Below are 18,086 nucleotides of genomic sequence, written 5' to 3' on the forward strand. Positions count from 1 at the left end.
TCTTATCTGGGATCATCCCTATTTTGTTTTGCCACGCTAACTGGCTGTATACACCAATTAGAGGAGAGTTAAGGGCTAGGACAATGTGGAATTCTTGTGACCTCTGGGATCACTGAATGTCCTGCATAGCCGCTAGAACCCGTTTCCTAACGGGACTGCAGAATTTCTTAGGGCCACTGTACCTTTTCAGTTACTCTTCTTGCCTGGGGTCCTACAAACAGGACACAGAAGGGTCATGGGGTCACCCAAGACAGCTGAAAGGATGTGCCATCAAAATAAGCAACATAGGAAGATAAACAAACCGGGGACAGAGAGCTCGGGATGAAGGTAGAGGGGGGCCACGGCTGATGTCAGAGGGCCATGCGGTCAGTGGCTAGGGTCTGTTTTTCCTAGTTCTAGGCTAGAGGCCATAGAGATAGAGCACAGAGGGCAGTAGGGCAGGGAAGTTTCTAGGAGACTAAGGCCAGGAAAAATATTTAAGGGTTGAACAGGGGTTACATCTTCATATTTAGTTCTTTTGTTTTTCCTCTCCCGCCAAGAGCCTTCGATTTCGCATTTCCAGGGAGCCCCAGGGGGCCAATCGATGGTGGCCTGATCGGAGGGGGAGTACTGGCAGTGTTCCTCAAGTTGGCTGGATGGAGTGGCTGCTGGTATGATCTTCATAGAGGGAAGATCCCCATAAAGAGCATTTCCTAGGACTGGGGGCTGGGAGGCACCATCAGGAATGGAAGATGAGTCCAGGAACTGGGGACTATTACCACATGGCAGTAGGAACTGTGTTAAAGAAGTTTAGGAGGATGGGGCTGGCATGGCCCTCTCTCACTCTAGTCCACTGGAGGGAGTTCCTTCCCCTGGCCCTGTCCATGCCTCCCTCTCTCCATCTGGTTGCCATCAGGCTGTGCGGCTGCTGGCGGGCTCTTTATTTATTTATCCCAGTGTAATGGGGTGAGGAGGGAGCTGGCCTGAGGCTGGCATTCCGAGGCCGTGCCACTGAGCCACAGGCGGTTTGCATGGGTGTGTGAGTCACTGGGGCTGCATGCTGCTCAAACCAGACGCGGCCAGGCTCAGGGACAGCAGGCAGCCCAAAATAGAGCCCCGCCCTCTGCAGCTGGCAACCCCTGGCGGGGAATCAGCCCTTAACACCAAAACCTGAGCGGTTGCGTGAAGTTGGCTTCCTTAGGGAGGGGGCCTTAACGGATTCTCTCCTTCCCTATCTTCAGAGGAGAGTATTCAGCATAGCCAGTCATTCCCGTTGCAGCAGGCTGCATGCCTTGTAAGATTTAAATTAATCCGTTCGGTATAGTGCCTTCACCAATGTCTATTATATGGTTATAGTTATGTACCTATAGGTAGCATTGATTTGACTCAGCGTCCTAAATGTAGCCTTGTGTCCTGTCTAGTTTTAAGCTACTGTCTTCATTCTCTGCCTGGTTGCAGCCTGATGCTAGAGCAGATGCTTCAGGTTGTGAAGATACTCACTGCTGCTCTTAGAAAGCTAGAGGTTATATCAGTGATCCCTGGGGAAGATGATCTTTTAACCTGGAATCTGCTGTCCTGTTGAGTTCATTCACAGATAGCCTCTGCTTGGTTTCCTTGGCCAGCGTTCCATTCTTTACCTGCCCCTTAAATGTTAGTGTTATTCAAGATCCTGTCCTTATCCACTCACCCTTCCCTCTCTGGGGCATCTCATCCAGACCCCAGTTTCAACTGTCACAAGTACACCAGCGAGTGCCAATCTTATGTCTCTACTATGCTGCAGCCCATATTTTTTTCTGCACATTTGACATGTCCACCTGGATGCCCCACATGCAATGCCCTAAACTTGTCCAAAAGAAACCATCTACTCCCCTAAACCTATTTCTCTTCCTATATTCCTTATCTTGGGGAATCGTACCAGTATCCGTTCAGCTTTCTAAGCTAGAAACTTGAGAGTTACCCATTTTTCTCTTTGTCCTTACTTTCAAAGCCTAACTTGTCAACTCTCTTTTGAATCTGCTCTACTCTATTCCGGTGTTCATTGCCTTAGATTAGCGCCCCCACCCCCGTCCCCCTTTTATTGGTTTGACCTTCCAGTAGCGTCCTAGCTTGTCACTCAGTCAGTCCTTATTCCCCTCCAGTTGAATTTGCGTTCTGTCAGAGTGATCTCTTTGAAACGGAAACAGAAAACCAGATTGCTTAGAGTCATTTAGGGGTTCCTGGTTGCCTACAGGATAAAGTTCAAACTCCTTGCATGGCACACAAGGTCATTCACACAAGGTCATGGCATATGATTTGGTCCTCTTGACCTCTGCAGTCTGATCCTCTGTCACTCTCCCACACTGAAGTCTTTCTTTTATTTTTTTTATTTAGAAAAATTTAAAAATATTTATTTAGTTTTGGAAGAGTGCAAGCAGGGGAGGGGCAGAGAAAGGGGGACAGGATCCAAAGCGGGCTCTGCACTGACAAGCTGACAGCAGCCAGCCCAATGTGGGGCTTGAACTTACGAACAGTGAGATCATGACCTGAGCCGAAGCCGAAGTCAGACACTCAACGGACGAAGCCACTCAGGGGCCCCTACCACACTGAAGTCTTAATGCCCATACATCTCTTGACCAACTTGCCTGGTATTCTTTTCCATCTCGTCCTCGTGGCAGATTCCTATTTAGCTTTCCTGACTCTGCACAGACATCATCTCTTTTGTGTTTTCCATGACAGTTTTTCCTTTCCACAGTCTGCTCTCCTTTCAGGCACAGGGACACTATCCTGCTATTCCCACAGCCTCTTGTACATATCTCTGCCATGGCATTTGGCATAAGGGAGGATATGGAAATGAAAAAGAAGGATGGGGGGGCAGGGAAAATTGAGTTCGCTGATCTTTTCTCATTTAGGCTTTTCCTTTATAATGCTTGTTAATTCTGCGGCACCTGGGTGGCTCAGTTGGTTACGTGTCCAACTTTGGCTCAGGTCATAATCTCGTGGTTCATGGGGATGAGCCCCACGTCAGGCTCTGTGCTGACAGCTCAGAGCCTGGAGCCTTCGGATTCTGTGTCTCCCTCTCTCTCTGCCCCTCCCCCAATTACGCATTCATTCTCTCTCTCCCTCTCTCTCTCTCTCTCTCTCAAAACTAAATAGACATTAAAAAAATTTAAATATAATGCTGGTTAATTCCTTCTCAAGATTTTCTTCACATGGCTTCCGTAGTATGATACTGTCCTGTCCTTCATCCTACTTCATTGGTTGCTCCATCTCCAAACCGCTTGCTGGTTCTTCTCCCTTATTACCTCTTCATGTTGGAGTGCCCAGCATTCAGTCCTTGGTGCTCTTATATTTTTTCACTCACTCCTTTAGTGATCTCATGTAGTCCGTGGCTTTGACTACCTTGTTGATGAATCCCGAATTTAATTTTTATTCTTAGACTTTCCCCCCAGACTCTGGGCTGCCTGCTCAACATATCCGCGCGGAAGTCCCCCAGAGTGTCAAACTCAATGTGTCCAAAACTGAACTCCTCATCTTACCCCCAAATTTGCTTTTCCAACAGCCCCCTCACATCTTAGTTGATGGAAACATCATTCTTTCACTTGCTAGGGCCATAAACTTTGGAGTCATCCTTGACTTCTTTCTCTCACATCCTGCCTCTAGTCCATCAGGATCTCCTGTTGGCTCTTCCTTCAAAACACATGCATACTTTCACCTCTGCTGCTACCCTTCTGGTCTGAGCCACGTTTGTCTCTTTCTTGCATTATTGCAGTAACCTCCTTACTGGTATCCCTGCTGCTACCTATGCCTCCTTCTGGCCCATTACCAACAAAGCGATCTTATTAAAACACAGATCACATCATGATACTCCCCTGCTCAAAGTCCTTCATATTGGCTTCACATTACACTTATAGAGCAAAATCCTACATGATCTGGACCTTGTTACGTTTCTTTTTTTTTTTTTAATGTTTATTTATTTTTGAGAGAGAGAGAGACAGAGCATGAGCAAGGGAGGGGCAGAGAGAGGAGACACAGAATTGGAAGCAGGCTCCAGGCTCTGAGCTGTCAGCACAGAGCCCGATGTGGGGCTCGGACTCACGAACCACAAGATCATGACCTGAGCCGAAGTTGGATGCTTAACCGACTGAGCCACCCAGGTGCCCCATGGACTTTGCTTGTTACCTTTCTGACCTCATCTCCTACCACTTTCTCCTTCTTTTACTCCACTGCATCCACACTGGCCTTGTGCTGTTTTTCTAACTCTCTCTGACTGCCACCTGCTTTTAGTCCTCTTTGCAGCCTGTTTCCTCTGCCTGGAATGCTCTTTCTTCAGATACTTGTGTGGCCAACTCCCTCACTTCCTTTTTGTCTATATTAATTATCTACTGGGGCGCCTGGGCGGCCCAGTTGGTTAGGCGACCGACTTCGGCTCAGGTCATGATCTCACGGTTCATGGGTTCGAGCCCCGCGTTGAGCTCTGTGTTGACGGCTCAGAGCCTGGAGCCTGCTTCGGATTCTGTGTCTCCCTTTCTCACTGCCCCTCCTCCGCTTGTACTCTGTCTCTGTCTCTCAAAAATAAATAAATGTAAAAAAAAAAATTTAGTGATCTACTTCTTTATAACACATTACTCCAAAATATCATAGTTTAAAACAACAAACAGTGTTGAGGGTCAGGGATTTGGAAGCAGCTTAAGCTGGGTGATTTCTGGCTCAGGGTCTCCCATGAAGTGGCAGTCAAGGTGTTGGCTGGGAATGCCATTATCATAAGGGGCTGGAGATTTCACTTCCAAGCTCTCTCATGTGGCTGTTGGCAGGAGGTGCCATTGCCTTGTCATATGGCCTCTCCATAGGGCTGCTCACATTACATGGTCCTGGCTTCCTCCAGAGCAAGTGATCCAAGAGACAGACTAAGACCAAAATGGAAGCTGCAGTCTTTTTACAACCTAATCTCAGAAGTGACAGCCCATCACTATCTTACTGTAATCCCTTCATTAGAAGTGAGTCACTAAGTTCAGGCCACACTCAATGGGAGGGTAATTAAGTTCCACCTCTTAAGGGGAGGTGTCTCAAAAATATAATACATGGTTTTGTTCAAATGTCACCTTCACAATGGAGTTTACCCTGAGTATCCTATTTAAAATTGTAAGCCACATCCTTGCCCCTCTGTACATGGCACTCCCATTTCATTTTTACCAAGCTCTACTTTTAATTTTTTCCATAGCACTCACTTTCAACATATTATAAAATTTCCTTATTTCATTATATTCATCATTTATGGTATCTTCCCCCTGTTAGAATGTGTAAGCTCAGCAAAGACAAGTATATATGTTTTGTGTACTGGTTTATCCAAAGTGCATAGAACAGTGCCTCTACACACAGTAGGCATGAGATAAATATTTGTTGAATGGATGAATGAATCTTATCTTCCCACTCCTCTTTATTTTCCCTATCTTATGAATAGGCCGTGAAATGATCACCTGTTGGTAGCCCGAGATCTAGATAGCCCTACTATAAATAGATGAGGAGCCTAAGGAAAGAATTGCTGTCTGATTGCCATTCTCTCACCTGCCTGTTTATTGGGAGATAGTCCCAACTTTGGGATGAACTATCAACCTTGAATCTTTTCTTACTGAGTGACCCCAGAACCTCTTTTTTAGACCAGTTAAGAAACTAAATATCACAAAAACCAAAAGAATAAGAACCTACCAAAATCCTGGAAAGAACATTAGTCATACAGCCAAAAGTAAGTTCTTAAGTTTCCTCTTTCCTCAAATTTTCCTCTCTCTGGGCTCTCCCTCCGCAGTTAGAAGGGCTGCCCTGCTACCATATGCCTGGTATTTAGTATGTGGAGGAAGGCACAGGACCCGGTATGCCTTCATGGGCATCGTAAAGAAGGATAAGTCTAGATGCAGGAGACTGTCCTCCCTACCAGCATGCATGTCAGTTCTCTGATTGAGAGAACCCTGTGGTTAATTCATTCTCCCAGTATTCTCCATGATGTATATGCACCGTGCCAGGTTCTGTGAGCGGGCAGGGTATGAGAATATTATCGTCAAAGAGCTTTTGCACGTCAAAGTGCTTAATGAATGGTGATAGGGGCCACGGTAGTGGAGTGATCGGAAGAAGCTTCCTGCAAAAGGCAGGACTTGATCTGGACTTCCATGTTTGTTTTCGGTTTCGGTTTTGCTAGGGAACTCAGTGGAAGACATTTTAGCTGGGAAGCACATGGGTGAAGGCTGTAAAATAATAATGAGTGGGAGAGGATTAGTAGAAAAAAAGGTTAGCAAGATAATAACTTCAGGCTAGGTTGTTGGGGGGCCTTAAATGCTGCTCTGGAAGATTGGTACTTCATTCTGAAGGTAAATGTGTTTCAGCTTTTTTTTCTCTGCCGGCATTCCATTTATTTGCCGGTTTGTGTTCAGTTATTAACATCTATCATTACAGGCAGTGATTCTCAAACCGGCACATCTCCTAGGAAGGAGATGAGCACTTCCTTCTTGTAGTTACTCATTTCTGTCGTAGATAGTGGGAAGCTGTGGAAAGTTTTGGCTGGAGAATTGACATAGGAAAGTGATCTTTGGGAAGATTAGTCTGTCCGTGGTATGCCTATGTGAGCTCAAGAATAGTGGTACTGTTGACAGACTAGGAAAATCATGGGTGGGGCTCAATTAAATCTAATCTTGGGCATACAAAGGAATGGTTTTCCTTATTTAAAACACAAATCCACCAGTATTTGAGCTCTGCAATGAAAATCTCCAGAGAGGAAGGAATGGCTGCATATGTTTCTCAGCTACATTTCTTCGGAATTTTGCCTCCTCTGGGGTTTTCCCAATGTGGTTCCCGTAGTCACTCTTGAGCCCTGCTGCCACCAGCCACCACATCTTTTCTTTTGGGCCCAAGGATGTATTAAAAGGCCTGTTTCTTTATTTTCCTTTTACAAAGCATTATAGGGGTTGATACTTTCCAAAGAAAATTTATCAAAAACCTGAGGGAAAGCAAAAAGGAAATCAACATAACAAATACAAGTGGAATAAAATCACTCATTTCCAAGAGAAGATTTCTGATTGTGGCAATCCTAATAGTGAACGACTTCATCAGCCTCTAAATTCTCATATCCAAAAGCCTTATAATCAAGTGTTACTAACTCAGATGACTACAGGGGACCGGCGTGCAACATAAATACGCATATCAGGCTGGAGAGAAGACAACAGAGATTTGTAGGGGTCTGTGGAAAACTGAATTGCGCATGCCCCCTGTGTCTAGACCCAGATAGGCTAGCACAGTTGAACAGACACTGCTCTGGGGGATTGTGTATCGTACTTCATTCAGAGGACGTTACCAACTCTTCTAAAATGAAAACTGTTTTTGTTTGTTTGTTTAGCTCCACTGAATCCACCATTAGCCTCTTAATTTGGTTTCATTCTTATTTCCAGTCTGCGAAATCCACTTAGTTGAGAATTGAGTTGTGAGGCAGTGATGATGGATATCTTATTTCTGGCAAACATCTAGCCTTCTTAGGCCTAAACTCTAAGCTTCTCATACCTCTGGGACATTTGGCAATGATTCACACAGCTGAGTCTCTCTCCTCTTTCCCCAGTAGAGGAAAGGTTTCATCAGAGTCCATTCATTACATTATGGCCATTAAACAGTGCTTTAGTCTATAAAAAATGACGACTTACATATGATCAGAGTTAATGAAAAAATATAAGATGAAAGTCTTTTTCACATACGTGTTGGATTTAAATTGACTGTAGGACCTATAAGTGGTAATGCTCAGGAAAGCACTGACAAAGTGGGTTTGAAGCTTAGGTTGAAAAGACCTATAGAAATAGGTCTGGGAGTCTGCTGCAGAGGAGAGATACCTGAAGTCATGAGAGTGGATGCCTGTTTTGCTGGGAAGAGCATGAAGAAAAGGACAAAAGTCCAATGATTGAGATTTGGAGAAGAGTCATAGTTGGAAGGAGTAGTAGGAGCCAGTGAAGGAAGTGCGAGCAGATAGGAGGAGAATCTGAACACAGTAGTTAATTAACCCAGAAAGGGGAACAGACAGTTATCAAGTACATACATACATGTGCCAAACACAGTGCCAGGTGGTTTATCTAACTTACAATCCTTAAACAAACCTATGAGGTTGGTGATATTATTTTCATTTGAAAGAGAAAGAAGCAGAGGCTCAAGGGCTAAGTAATTTGTTTCAAGTCAACTCACCTGATTTTCTCATATTTGTCTTTACTCAAATCCCGTGCTCTTCCCGTCACCCCAGAGGGTGATCCAGAGCGCCGTCTGCGGGAGAGAGACCAAAGTGAACGAGTGCCTGCCTGCCTGCCTGCCCGCCCGCCTGCCAGAGGAAAGTCCATTAGGCAATTTGTGATCTTGGGCAATATCAGCAGATTGCAGGCAGCTAAAGAAGGATCAGTTGATAAGGCAATGGACACAATGGGTATAGAACTCTCATTATTTCATTTCACAATGAAAAGGAATTGAGAGCTGGCTGCTGAGTTAGCTGTGGCTTAGCAGAACCCCTTCTGAAGGTGAGAAGATGCACGTGTGTTTGAAAGCAAAGGAGGAGCCCCTGGAACAGCAGCAACGTAAGCTGATAAAGGGAAAATGATAGAGGGAAGCAAGGACCTGTGGAGTTGAGCAGAGTGGGAGAATTAGTCCTTCCTCTGAGACTTGCGGATGGCCTGAAGGTGCAGGTGATGTTTTGAGCAGATGACTTGATCTCGGCCTATTTCCATCCTCTTTCCCCAGGAGATGTTGCCTGTTCATTCAGGAATTTTAAAGTCCTTCCCAAGGACTTTTAGCATCAGATGGTTCCATGACTTTTCTGTTAATGACCAAAATAGTGAAACAGACAGCAGTGAAAGTATCAGCTGTATTCTTTCCCTCTTCTGAACTCCTGTGTCACTTTGTGTCTTTTCTGTGTCACTCATCACCGTAGTGCCTTGTATATAGGAGGCACACAGTGATGAGTGGTTATAGCTTAAAGGCCGTGGCATTGGAAGATCCTCTCACGTGGGTAAATGTTGTCTCCGGTTATAGAAATGTGGAGGAAAAACAAAAGAATCAAATGACTTACCTTTAAACTTTCCTGATGTGTTGGCTTCCTAAGTTTAATTTTTTTTTAATGTTTTTTTGTTTCTGAGAGAGAGAGAGAGAGAGAGAGATAGCACACGAGCAGGGGAGGGGCAGAGAGAGAGGGAGACACAGAATCCGAAGCAGGCTCCAGGCTCTGAGCTGTCACTACAGAGCCCAACACGCTGCTTGAACCCACGAACCATGAGATCATGACCTGAGCCGAAGTCGGACGCTTAACCGATTGAGCCACCCAGGCACCCCGGCTTCCTACCTTTAGCCTTATGCCTAAAGTGTTCTCTTATTATAGCCTTTACTCATGGGTGATATTTCTTTTGGATAGTGAGCCACATTGAAAAGTGAGAGACTGAGTCCTGTAGGTTAGCAGTTGAGCAGTCCAGTGCGTAGGGAGCAAGATGTTAGGATTCATGGGTATCTTTGCTTTCTCCCATAAAGGAATTGTCAAGGGAGAGATTGCCGTTAAAAACCTCAAGAAACAGTTTTTTCATTTTGTATGGGAAATCTTTAGTCTATTTTTTAAAATTTTATTTGAGAGAGAGTGTGTGTGTGTGAGTGGGGCACAGGAAAAGAGAGAGAACCTCAAGTAGGCTCCACACTCAGTGCAGAGCCCAATGAGGGGTTCGATCCCATGACCCCGGGATCATGACCTGAGCTGAAATCAAGAGTCAGACACTCAACCAACTGAGCGACCCAGGTGCCCCTAGTCTATTTGTTTTTATATTTAGAGGTTTAAACTCTATGTAGATGGTACATTTTAAGCACCATTGGAAATATTAAACATTGTGGAATCATGCGGAAAAGTGAAAACGTGGTTTCTGCCCTTGAAAGGTGGACTTTTGAGGGAGATCAGACCACTGGAATTTGCATATATACAAAGGATATTCTAAATACTTAAAATATATGTCACCTCAGAGACAGAAGAAACAGATTCATTTGCATAGCAAGCTAGTTTGGAAGAGGTATTTCCGGAGAGGTAAATCTTTTATTTATTTATTTATTTATTTATTTATTTATTTATTTATTTATATTTTATTTATTTATTTTTCAATATATGAAATTTATTGTCAAATTGGTTTCCATACAACTCCCAGTGCTCATCCCGACAGGTGCCCTCCTCAATGCCCCTCACCCACCCTCCCCTCCCTCCCACCCCCCATCAACCCTCAGTTTGTTCTCAGTTTTTAAGAGTCTCTTATGCTTTGGCTCTCTCCCACTCTAACCTCTTTCGGAGAGGTAAATCTTGAGCTAAGAGAATGTAGGGATTTCGTGCGGTGAATGGCTACTGAAGGAAAGACACAACTAGGTATTTTATTCAGTTACACAATCTGAGAGGCTCTCCCTAGGTGTGGTGGTTTGAGGGAATCCTTCAAAAACACTTTGGCTTCTGTTACTCTTATCCTTGAAGCTTGAGCAGCTCTGAAACCGTACACTGTCCTCTTAGGATCTTTTACTCCACAGAACCCCTTCCAATTTGGTGTGAGTGAAGCTAGGAATGGGGAGGATCTTTGAGATATGAAATGGGTGAGATTAGCTATCTACAGAAATGATTTACTCTACTGTTTGTAAATATATTGCCTATGAGACTAGGTTACAAGTCTCAACAAGGGCGTAGGCTAGTAACTTAACGAAGGAAATCATGGCGTTTCTAGTATGTGCAGAGAAGATTAGAGCCATAGAATTTGGGGGGCTGGAAGGGTCTTTATCGATCTAAGAATATATCAAATCTCTTTGTTTTACTTTTGGGGAAATTAGGGCCTGCAAAGATAAAAGAACTTTATCTTTACCCCTGTAGACCAACTTTACCCCTGTAGACCAGCAGGGGTAGGTTTTGGCACCAGGACCCATGGCTCTGAACTTCAGGTCCGGTATTATTCCATCATATTCTATTGCCTTGCCACGTGTTACACAGCGACACTTGGAACTTTATGTGGGCAGTAGGCAGGACTGAGACCCATTTGTGAGCATTATGGAGACCTAGCTTACGTAAGAGATGGGAAAGTGGTCCGTGGCTGGAGTCCTCTGCCTGAGTACGCCTCTCTTCCTCCACATCTTTCTTGTAGCCCTTGTTCTTGCACACCTCTGGGCTCTCGTAAGCAATTAGAGAAAAACTTATATAATTTATTCATGGGGTCCGAGAAGATGTTCTAGCAGAGGAGCAGAGTTGTATAGAATTTGAAAAAAGAGAAACTAAGGAGTAACAATTTATTAATTTATCTACCACAGTGCCAAAGCAGTGAAATAGAATGGGGACAAATGTCTAGTTTTTTTCCACAGTGTATACGAAGTCTCCCATAAAGTCATTTGCTGTCTTCTGCCTTTTTTTCTGTGTTTGACAAATAGCACTCAGTGTTTATTTGGCTTCCCAGGAAAAATCAGCTGAAGATAGTTCAGTCACTGGAATGGTATAGCCCCCACCTTATAAACTAATACACTGGCATTTTAATTTCTAAAGTAGTGTTCTATGATTTTAGTTAGCACTTGTCAGTCCTCTGGAATCTGATTATCCCTAAATGAACTAATGAAAACCAAGTTGGGGACTCTGGACTTTTGGTGACCCCTACAAAGTATAGACTTCCCATGAGATGCTGCTTCAACAGCTTCTCAGGGTCTCTCAATCTGTGTATCTGGCTGTTTACCTCCCCTAACATTTCTTACTGCAAACGCTGAATCCTGGGGCTCCTCTAACCATCTTAGAGGATCGCGCTGGGTTTAAAAGCACCCAGCTAAGTCCTCAGGTAGTGCTTATTGGACGCTGACCCTCTTGGTCATTGCAGTAGGTGGGCCCGGCCATGCCGCCCCTTTCATGAAACTCAGCGTGTACTTCCAGAAAACGTGCCATCCATTTTGGGGCTTTGCCCAGCTAGAGAAGCCCTTTTGGGTGGTGAGTGAAAGTGTGGAAGTTCTGCCTTGGAGGGGGACTCTCTCAGAGCTCTCTAATTTAAACTTTCTCTGACTTCATCTGCCCGTGGTGCAGAGGAAGATTGGCCCTTTTGCTCTCTTTGTTTTCTCACAGCCGTTTTGAGGAAATTTAGTGTCAGAGGACTTCCCAGAGTTTTGTTCCCCGGGTCTAGAGAGTCCTAATTCTTCACAGTCCAAGGGTTGGTTCTAGTGGCCCTGAACTGGTCAGACCCTCTTGGATCAACCAGCAGTGATATTCAGACCAGTAACCTGTCTCACCTGAAACTGCTTCTCAGGCCTCCAAAGCCTGAATCAAGTGACCATTGTACCAATCTTGTATCGGGGCTCAGAATGTCAGTTTGCCGCTTGTCCTCGTATATAAATATAGGTCTCTCTAGATATAAAAAGTGAGAGAGTCTGTAAGTTGCTTTTTTTTTTTTTCTATACCCCCTTTCATGGGGCAAGCTAATGAGATGCATATCATTAAAGACCCGATGTTTTGTGGGACGGAGTCTTTTAAACTGGATGTGCCTGGCTTAGTCATGGCAAATATTTACCAAAAAAAAAAAAAAAAAAGAAAAAAGAAAAGAAAAAAAAAGGGACATACCATATAAAATTAGAGTTCTGAAAATAGTACTCAGAGAGGGAGAAAGAAAAAAAAAAAAAAAAAAAACCAGGACAGAAAATACAGGCCAGTCTGTTTGGGGAAAAGGGAAAAAGAGATAAAATGAGAGAAACCTCGGCAGTAAAAACAGCATCTTGGTAAACAGACTATAAAAAAAAATTGTGACCTGCTTTCTGGCAGCCCTGGCGGCTGTCGAGCGGGTGAAGGTGGCAGAGCTGGCGTCTGTGTGGACACACGGTGCCCGGGGCGCACGGCTCCCCTGGCCGCGCAGGGCGTTAAATTTAGCCACATAATGATGGGCCTGAGGACAGCCTCTTGTTGACCACACCATAATTACTGCTTCGCTTTATGAATTTTATTTTGCTTATTCTGTTTCCTCCTTCTCTGGCATGAAGGGGGCCTGGAGTGGGGGGAGTCCCGCCCCCACACCCCTCCCCTTTCTGGACAAATGAGTCTTCATAGAAACCTGGGCTCTTGGGCCATTAGGGTAAAGACTAAGCTCTCTTGATTAATCGGAAAGGGAGGAAGGTTTCTGGTCGCGAAGGCTCTTGATTTAACACAGTAAAGTCAGAAGTGGAACTCACTAGCCCTGCTTCTCAGAGCTCTCAGAGAAAATACCCTGAAGTCTTTAGTCTTAGAAGGCACTTTCGTGTGAATCTGAGAGGTTGACACTCTTACTCTGTTTATAAAACCCCAAGAGCTGGCTCCCAAGTGTTGTTGGATTTTTTGGTCTTTGGTCCTAAGCTCCCTAGCTAGCTACTTAGACATTTACTTTTGACAACATTCTGCCTCACAAAGAGGTACATTGTTTTATATATATCTTAGTCTTGGTGATAACTGGGTTCTTGAAGCTGAGGATCTAACGTAACTCAACTCTGTTCAGGTAACATATTCTGTTTAGAATGTGTTTAGAATATTCTGTTCAAACCTCAAATATTGTTCTTTTGGGGCACTTGAGTTGATGCTGATCTTCTCAGTTTTGGAGTTAAGACAGCACAGTTCATTAGAGCACACCCTGGTCTGTGTGAGAACAGTGCTCTTCCTAGCTTTATCTGTTAACTCTAGGGAAGGGGCCAGGAGCCTGTGGTCTCAGACCAAAAGCACCATACTGGGGAGAGAAAGTAAGCTGTGGAAAGAGCATCGGAAGACTTGCATGGCGTAGATACTGGGTCATTGGGGGTGAAGTTCTTGAATGGTGACCTAGGCTGGCAGCTACCTATGGCCCCACAGTGGCCCTCCAACTGAGGAAGTGGTGGAAAAGGAAAAGCAAACAGGGGTTGTGGTCAGGGTACTGGCTTGTCTGTCATTGGCCAGGACTGTCCTGTTTGTGTGTGAGGGGTGGTTGGGCTCCTCCCGAAGCCAGGCAAGAACGTGTCAAGGAGAGGCTTCTTGCGGCTCTTGTTTTCCCCAAACAAAGGAAACTCCTTGCATTGCTGGAAGTCGCGTGCTTGGATGCTGAGTTTGTTATTGCCTGATAACCTGGCCACCAACTCCTGCCCTCCTCTTCACCCCATGCAGCCAGTGGCTTAGTGGGAGCAGCTTCCTGTTCCTCATCCCAGGCAGCAGATTCACTCCCTATTGTACCCAGAAAGGGTTTGAGAAAAGGAAGAGTTAGCCCTCCTGTCCCCAGACCTATCCTCTTCTCTTCCCATGGAACCTTCTAGAACAGTGCTTTTCAAAGTGATCTGACCCATGGTCTTACTGTGCGTAGCTAATATGCAGCATGTGTCCCATGTGATGATAAGTTCAACAGTACTCAAACCATTTTATACCCTGTTCATTGAGATGAGTCCTCTGAACTAGTGTGTGGATATCATGGCAATGTCAGATGGCTATGAAAATTTTTAAATGCTTATACTTGATTTCTATTCTTACCCCATCATGGGCTAGTTACAAGGAGTTCATGGGCCAGCACCAGTTTGCTGATCACACTTTGAATAGCATTGTCCTAAAACTGTAAGACCTAGTGAGTTTGAGCTATTTCCTATTGGTCATAGAGGTCCTACCCTTATGTTCAGTAGGGGTTCAGTAGGGGATGGATAGAAAAAGAAATTCTTAAGGAAATTTCAGCAGTAAGAAGCAATCTGATCTCAGTTGCCAGGTCATGCCAAAGAGCTCTGGTACTGAGCTGGAAGCTTGAACTTAGCTGATTAAAGGTTTCTTTTCCCGGTGCCAAGGTTCTGTGATTCTAATGCTAAATGGTAAGGCCAAGAGGTAAAGTTAATGGTCTTGATGAATCTTAAAAGAGTAGCTTTCGATGACTTACCAAGGTAAAGAAAGAAAAGGAGGGGGATGTTTTTCATAGGGTTCATTTACTAGTCTGTCATTTTCATCTAGATATGAGGTCTTTCTTATACAGATCGATCATGTGTTTGGTCAGCATTATCTTTGTCTTCTGTTAGGAGGCCACCAAATTGTTTCCAGAGGTTGAGAGATCTAGGATTGAGGAGAAAAGTAAATATTGGCAGAGTTGGTGGAATTCAAGTAAGAGATAAGAACTGGGCCTTGGATTAGAACTGTGGCTTACTGGCAGGGTTACTTAACATCCCTAGTTGGAGGGTGGGGGTTCACAGCCCAGGTCTGCAGGACGGCTGGGTAGAGGGGACTGGCCACACAGTGAAAGGTTTGTCTTTGCCAGAGAAAGAGGAATAGGGCACTGAGAGAGAAGACTGGAAAGTAAGCCAGGAATTTAAAGGACTGGAGAGTTCCATGAGGGAGGGAGTGGGAACCTGCTGGGTTCCACCCTTGTTAAGGGAAGAAGGAAGAGAGAAGTCGGCCCAGACTCACCTCTGTGTCTTTTCTCTTTTTAACACCCCACTAACCCTAGGGATCTGCAATCAGGAAGAGAAACCAGATGGAAGCTCCTGATTAAATCTGGTCACATGTCCCTGCTTAAAACTCCTCAGTGGCTCCCTATTGACCTTAGGATAAAGTCCAAACTCCTTAATAAAACCATTAAGGCCCTTTATGATCTGGCCTCTGTTTACCTCCCCAGCTTCTTCTCCTACTCTCCTGCTAGGCCACACTTACGCTCCCCACCCACACTTCTACCTTCCATCCCAAATCTACACTTCAGGCACAGTGACCTGCTGTCGGCTCCCAGAGCCCATTATTTTCTCTCTTATCTCTTAGACTTTGGCATGCGTTGTTCTCCCTGGAAAATCCCTGCCACCACAGACCTTTTCACCTGGATAACTCCTGTTCATTGTTTGGATTTCAGTGAAGATGTCACTTCCTTGAGGGAATTTTCCTTGGCCCTCTGAGTTCAGTTTAGTTGCCTTTCTTTAGAAAGCCTGTATCATAGGCCCTATCACACTGCATTGTAATTGCTATTTTTTTCTGGCTCCCCGCCCCCGATGGTAAGTTCCCCAAGGGCAGGGGTATGATCTGCCTTGTTTAACTTGTCTGATCCATTGTAGGTACTCAGAGAAATTTTGCCTTTATTATTTAATTTGATTCACTTACTTTTCTTTTTAAGTCATGTTTTTATTTATCTTTGAGAGAGAAAGTGTGAGTGTGGGAGGGGCAGAGAGAGCAAGGGATAGAGGATCTGAAGCAGGCTCTGCACTGACAGCAGAGAGCCCAGTGCGAGGCCTGGACTCACAAACCGTGAGATCATGACCTGAGCCAAAGTTGGAGGCTCAACTGACTGAGCCACCCAGGTGCCCCTAATTTGATTCACTTGTAACTAGCAGGTGAAATGAGCAGGCTTTGCTGAATAAAATTCAACACAAATCTATTGATCACCTACTCACATAAAAAGAAGAAACAAATGCACATAAATGTTTTTAACCCCACAAGGGCCACTTCAGGATGAGGAGATACGATGGCTTCATTTGGAGAAATTATGTGGCCCTGAGTCCCACAGGTAATTGCAGTTGAAACCAGAACCTCGTCTTGCAACTTTCTAGCACAGAGCTTCCCACCCCCTGTCCCCTTCTCCCCTGGTTTCTCACCCTGTCTCAGAGGCTCTGTTCTAATGAAATATATTTGAGAAGGGAGGATACCCAGAGAATAAAAAAAGCATTCCTGTAACTCTTCTTAAATCTTCCCATTGAAACGTAGGTCTGAAATTCTCGAAAAATGGCTGAGCACCAAATTAGATTATCATCACATAGGAGGTCGAGGAAAAATGTCAACACCATGAGACATGAAAATGAGCTGAGACACACACAGTTGGAGGGGAATCCTCAATCTTGGAGAAGGATCTGAGAAACACTGACATTTTCGGCTGCCAGCATGTTTTCTTTGGGGCTGCCCTGAGAACAGGACAGCCAAGTGGGATGAGGACAGAACTGAGGGGCTCGGGGGGACACTTGCTGGCCCTCTTCCATCTCCACCAGTTTCTCAGCCACTGAACAAGTAAAGTAGATGAGCTAGAGCGTTTAAGGCTGCCTCTCAGCCCTTTTTATTCTTCAGCTCTTGGGAGCTGGAAGGAATTGGTATCACCCAGATCAACGGAAACCTAGTCTGTAGGCAGAGCTGGCCACAAGGCCAGATTCAAAGTTACTCCTGAGCCCCGGCCTTCGGGCAGGGAAGAGCGTGGCCTGGCTTCTCTCACCAGCAGGGATCAGTAAAATCGAGCCACGCGGGACCCAGACGCTCTTTGTCCGTCAGTGTTTTCCCAGTGTCTCCTGGGGAGTGATTCAGGGCCAAGGTGACAGTGGGTTTGGAGCCCAGATGAAAGGATCGCAGGGACCACAAGACAAGATCCCTTGTGTGGTGGCCGGCTGGAAAGAGGAGGGAGTGAGTGTGTGTGGAGGTCAGTGACGCAACTCCCCTGGCTCGCAGGGATGGAGGAGGAGAAGGCTCGCCGTGTGTCTCCTTATAAAGAGGCCCTTACCACATGAAGCAGGGGGTGAAGGTGATCCCGCAGTGAGTCACCCAGGAAGGGACGCCGTGTGCCCAGAGCCCAGAAGAGAGGACTTGTGGATTTCCCACTCTTTCCTTCTATGATTTTAGGCGTAATACGAGTTGCTTTAGTCACTCAGACTGCCGCGCTGCTTCTCCTTCTGTCTTCTAACCCATTTTTCCTCCTCGATCTTCACTATCCCTGACGTGCGTGGATTTTAATCTATCAATTTGTTCTAGATTTCTGTAGTTGGTTTTTTTTTTTTAATCTAAAGCTTGAAATCTTTTGAGTTCAAGAAACTCTAACCGTACTTCTAATTGTATTTGCCTTTGAGAAGATGGCCTGGTGGCTCTTTGCCAAGCACGGTTGTTCTCAGATTGTGTCTGCTTTCTTCTTATCTTCGAGGCAGGTATCATATCCTGGACTGGAATCTGAAGAGATTCTAGGGGGCCCCTGGATCCAGTTGCCCCCTCAGTTTGAACGCAGCTCTAGTCTGGCCTTTATTGAGGTCTGGGACTGCAGAGAGCTCTGGGGAGTGTCCCTGTAATCAGCCAGCCACCAGCCCCACACTGCCTTGTAATAAAGCAGCTCTATATTTGTTCTGTTTATAGTCTCCTCTGTAATAATGCCACAGCCCTCATTGCTCTCTCTCTTTGGGGA

General features: G+C 45.2%; 1 protein-coding gene and 1 long non-coding RNA gene across 6 annotated transcripts in view; one reads left to right on the top strand and one right to left on the bottom strand.

The window, feature by feature from the left end:
* Positions 1-18,086, top strand: part of NHEJ1 (non-homologous end joining factor 1) — an 81,506-nt gene that overhangs the window by 13,740 nt on the left and 49,680 nt on the right. The window lies entirely within an intron of this gene.
* On the bottom strand, positions 6,002-8,280 carry LOC109265042 (uncharacterized). Its single transcript, XR_002079001.2, has 2 exons — positions 8,164-8,280; positions 6,002-6,191 (listed from the first exon to the last, which is right to left on the bottom strand). It is a non-coding gene; the product is annotated as an uncharacterized LOC109265042 (long non-coding RNA).

This window comes from Panthera pardus, unplaced genomic scaffold (assembly GCF_024362965.1).
Source record: "Panthera pardus isolate Hobbes unplaced genomic scaffold, ASM2436296v1 HiC_scaffold_10, whole genome shotgun sequence".
NCBI classification, from domain to species: domain Eukaryota; kingdom Metazoa; phylum Chordata; class Mammalia; order Carnivora; family Felidae; genus Panthera; species Panthera pardus.